General features: G+C 57.7%; 1 non-coding gene across 1 annotated transcript; it reads right to left on the bottom strand.

Annotated features, from left to right (window-relative positions):
* Positions 1-672: 672 nt before the first annotated feature.
* Positions 673-791, bottom strand: LOC131872321 (5S ribosomal RNA). Its single transcript, XR_009370484.1, has one exon. It is a non-coding gene; the product is annotated as a 5S ribosomal RNA (ribosomal RNA).
* Positions 792-4,888: the final 4,097 nt, after the last annotated feature.

Below are 4,888 nucleotides of genomic sequence, written 5' to 3'. Positions count from 1 at the left end.
AGTGCGCTCCAAGGTGCGCGCGAAGTCGAAAGTTGGGTTAATTGTCCGGTTTGCCTCGGGTGCGCACCTTGCGTGCACCTTCGCCAGGGTGGGCGCCTTGGTGCGCACACCTTGGCTGGGCTGCGCACACCTTGGCACCCGCGTTTCCTTCATTTTAAATTTTTTTTTTTTACAATCTCTCAAGTGGGAAATTCTATAATCTCAACTTTTTTTGCCTTTTCAGGAAACTTTTGAATGGAGCGCATCATTGGTGCGCTCCGAAGTGTGCTCCAAAGCTCTCTCCAGCTGCGTGCACCTGCCCCGGCCGCGCACCCGGCCCCGCCCAGCTTCGCTCACCTGTCCCGGGCGTCTGGTGCGGAACCTTAGAGTAAGAAACATCACCGTGCACCTTGGCCAACGTGCGCGACTCGACCGAGCGCGCACTGGCCGAGGTGCACACCGATTTCACCTGGGTGCGCGCGCAGCACCTCGGGCGCACCGGGGTGCGCGCACAACGCCCGGGTTGCACCGTGGCCTGTGTGCTCGGGGCGCCTCGGGTGCGCGCTCGGTGTCGCCCCCCGCGCGCGCGGTAGTGCGGGCAGCGCACCCCGGCCCGGCCCGGCCCCGACGAGAACGCAAACGGGCAAAAGGTTTATTCAAATAGCATTGCGACGCCCGGCGAAAAACTAAAAAAGGGTGCAACACCGGGACTTCCCGGGAGGTCACCCATCCCAGTACTACTCCGGCCCAAGCGCGCTTAACTGCGGAGTTCTGATGGGATCCGGTGCACTAATGCTGGTATGATCGCACCCGTTATGAGCTTGTCGCAGTGTGTACTTAGCAAACCGCGACCCACGTGCGAATCCACCCCGGCCACCCACCCCCGTCGAGGTGCACACCCTCCCTCGCGAAGTGCGCCCCGTTCGCCAAGTGTGAGCCCTGCCCGGGTGCGCGCACCTTGCTAGGGCGTCGGGTGTGCACCCGGCCCGGCCTACGTGCGTGCACCTGGAGGGGGCGTCGTGTGCGTGCAGTGTCCCGTCTGCAACGCGGTGCCCACACACCACCTCGGGCGCAACGACCTGCGCTCACATGTGGGCCGAGTGCACCTTGGTGCATGTTCGGGGCGCCTCGGGTGCACGCTCGATCTTGCCCCGGTGCACCAAGGCGCTCGGTTTGCCCCGGGTGCGCACTTGGTGCAAGGTGGGCACCCAAAATAGGGATCAAGCACCAAAACACAAGTTTCGGGATGCAAAATGGGACCCAAGGACCACAAATGCGTTCCAAGACCCATGATGGGTCCACGAGAACAAAAATGTGTTCCGAGACTTAATAAACAAATATTGGGTTTTAGGAGAAGAAACATGCTCTGATGCCCAAAACGAGAATCGACCCCGAAAAGGCCACAGGCCAAAAGTGGGATGCGAGACAAAAAAAAATGGGACCCGAGGACCAAAATTGGGTTCCCAGGTCGAAGACAGGGCAACCGGACAAGAAACGACCTCTAAGGCTCGAAATGAGTCCCGACGACTAAAACTTGACAAGAAGCACCCATCAGGCACCCAACTCGACACCCATGGGATGCCGACCCACCCGGGCTTCCACCTAGCACACCTTGGCACCCACCCACCCTCGCACCCAACCTCGCACCCAACTTAGCACCTTTGAACCCACATTGGCACTCACCCTGACCCTGGCACCTTGGAACCCACATTGGCACTCACCTTGACCCTGGCACCCACCTTTGCACTCACCTTGGGACCCACCCTGGCTCCCACCTCGGCACCCACCCAGACACCCACCTTGGTTCCTTGGCACCCACCTTGGATCCTTGGCACCCACCCCGACACCCACCTTGGCACGCAACTTGGCTACTTGCCACCCACCTTGGCTCCTTGACGCCCACCCCGACAACCACCCCGTGACCTACCCTGGCTAGGGTTGGTGCACACCCACCCTGGTGCCCACCTTGGCACCCACCCTATGACCCACCTTGGCACGCACCTTAGTACCCACCCCGTTACCCACCCTAGGACCCACCCCGTGACCCACCTTGGCCAGGGTGGGTGCACCCACCCTGGTGCCCACCTTGGCACCCACCCATCCTAGCACCCAGCCTGTGACCGGGCTTGGAACCCAACCTTGCACCCGCACCCGTCTTGGCCAGTGTGGGTGCGCACCCATCCTGGCACCCACGTTGTGACACACCCTTTAACCCACGCACCCTAGCACCCACGTTGGCACCCACCTTGGAACCCAACCTAGCAACTTGGCACCCACCCCGTGACCCACCTTGGCATCCACCATAGCAGTCGCCGACTTGGCACCCACCTCGGCACCCACCTTGACACTTGTGGACCCACCTTGCCACTCACCCTAGCATCGACCCATCCTAGCACCCACCCTGGCACCTTTGCACCCTAGCACTCACCCATCCTAGCACCTAACCTGTGACCCACCTTGACACTCACCCTCGCACCCACCTTGGAACCCAACCTAGCACCCACCCACCCTGACACCAACCCTAGCACCTACCCACCCTTGCACCCACCCTGTGACCCATCTTGGCACCCACCCATCCTACCACTCAACCTATCACCCACCTTCTCACCCACCTTGGCATCCACCTTAGCACCCACCCACACTGGCACCTTGGCACCCACCTCGGGCAAGGTGGGTGCACACCCACCCTGGCACCCAATTTAGAACCCACCGAGCATGTTACCCACCTTGGCACCCACATTGCAGCCCACCCTAGTACCCACCCTATGACCCACATTGGCATCCACACCCTAGCACCCAGGCACCTCGACACCCGCCTTGACACCCACCCTAGCACTGAACCTGTGACCCACCTTGGAACTCACCCTAGAACCCACCCACCCTGTGAACCACCTTGGCATCCACCTTAGCACCCACCCACCTTGGCACCCACTCTAGCACTCACCCATCCTAACACCCAACTTGTTACCCACCTTGGCACCCGCCCTCGCGTCCACCTTGAAACCCACCCTAGCACCCACCCACGCAGGAGCCCACCTTGGCACCCAACCTAACACCCACGCATCCTGGCACCCAACTTGTGACCCACCTTGGAACCCACCCTAGTACCCACCTTTGAACCCACTATATCACCAACCCACCTTGGCACCCACCCTATGACCCTCTTTGGAATCCACCCTAGCACGCACCCACCCTGGCACCCACCATGGAGCGCACCCTAGCACCCACCCACCTCGGCACGCACCTCAACACCCACCTTGGTGTGCGCACTGCGCCAACCTCTCAAAGACCCTATGTGGTGCGCTCCAAAGTGTACACCTTTGGTGCGCTCCAAGGTGCGCACCTTTGGTGCACACCGAGGTGCACACCAAAGTGTGCACCGAGGTGAGCACCAAAGTGCACTCCAGGGTGCACACCAAGGCGTGCACCTTTGGTGCGGTCAATGCAAACGAATTCGGAAGTTGGGGTCGATGTCCTAATCGCTGCTGCAGACTACACGTATGAGAATCGGACAAATAGCTTTATATAGGGGAGGTGTTGCGTTTGATGGGTCGACTCCCCTGGTTGTGTGCACTGCACCAACTTCAAAGACCCTGTCTTGTTTAAGAAGTCAAAAGTTGGGGTGGATGTCCTAATCATTGCTGCAGTCTACGCATGTATGAGAATCAGACAAATAGCTTATATAGGGGAGGTGTTGCATTCGGTGGGTTGACTCCCCTGGTTGTGCGCACTGCGCCAACCTCAAAGACCCCGCATAGCAGAAGAAGTCGGAAGTCGGATTTTGGTGAGCACCAAGGCGTGCACCTTTGGTGCGGTCAACGCAGACGAATTCAGAAGTTGGGGTGGATGTCCTAATCGTTGTTGCAGGCTACACATGTATGAGAATCAGACAAATAGCTTATATAGGGGAGGTGTTGGGTTTGATGGGTCAACTCCCTTGGTTGTGCGCATTACGCCAACCTCAAAGACCTTGTTTTCGTTAAGAAGTCAAAAGTTGGGGTCAATGTCCTAATGGCTCCTGCAGGCTACACATGTATGAGAATCGGACAAATAGCTTATATAGGGGAGGTGTTGGGTTTGATGGGTCGACTCCCCTGGTTGTGCGCATTACGTCAACCTCAAAGACCTTGTTTTCGTTAAGAAGTCAAAAGTTGGGGTCGATGTCCTAATTGCTCCTGTAGACTACACATGTATGAGAATCAGACAAATAGCTTATATAGGGGAGGTGTTGGGTTTGATGGGTTGACTCCCCTAGTTGTTCGCATTACACCAACCTCAAAGACCTTGTTTTCGTTTAGAAGCCGAAAGTTGGGGTCGATGTCCTAATTGCTCCTGCAGGCTACGCATGTATGAGAATCAGACAAATAGCTTATATAGGGGAGGTGTTGGGTTTGATGGGTCGACTCCCCTGGTTGTGCGCATTGCGCCAACCTCAAAGACCCTGCATTGCGGATGAAGTCGAAAGTCAGAGTTTGGTGTGCTACAAGGTGTGGTCGAAGGTGCTCACCTAGGTGTGCACCTTTGGAGCACAGGAAAAGTGCCCTCCAAAAGTGCGCACCTTTGGAGTGCACAAAAGTGCCCTCCAAAAGTGCGCACCTTTGGAGCGCAGAAAAGTGCCCTCCAAAAAGTGCCCTCCAAAAGTGCGCACCTTTGGAGCGCAGAAAAGTGCCCTCCAAAAAGTGCCCTCCAAAAGTGCGCACCTTTGGAGCGCAGAAAAGTGCCCTCCAAAAAGTGCCCTCCAAAAGTGCGCACCTTTGGAGCGCAGAAAAGTGCCCTCCAAAAAGTGCCCTCCAAAAGTGCGCACCTTTGGAGCGCAGAAAAGTGCCCTCCAAAAAGTGCCCTCCAAAAGTGCGCACCTTTGGAGCGCAGAAAAGTGCCCTCCAAAAAGTGCCCTCCAAAAGTGCGCACC

The sequence above is a fragment of the Cryptomeria japonica genome, unplaced genomic scaffold, assembly GCF_030272615.1.
Source record: "Cryptomeria japonica unplaced genomic scaffold, Sugi_1.0 HiC_scaffold_555, whole genome shotgun sequence".
In the NCBI taxonomy this organism is placed as follows: Eukaryota; Viridiplantae; Streptophyta; class Pinopsida; order Cupressales; family Cupressaceae; genus Cryptomeria; species Cryptomeria japonica.
This window is presented reverse-complemented; position numbering and strand designations above follow the sequence as displayed.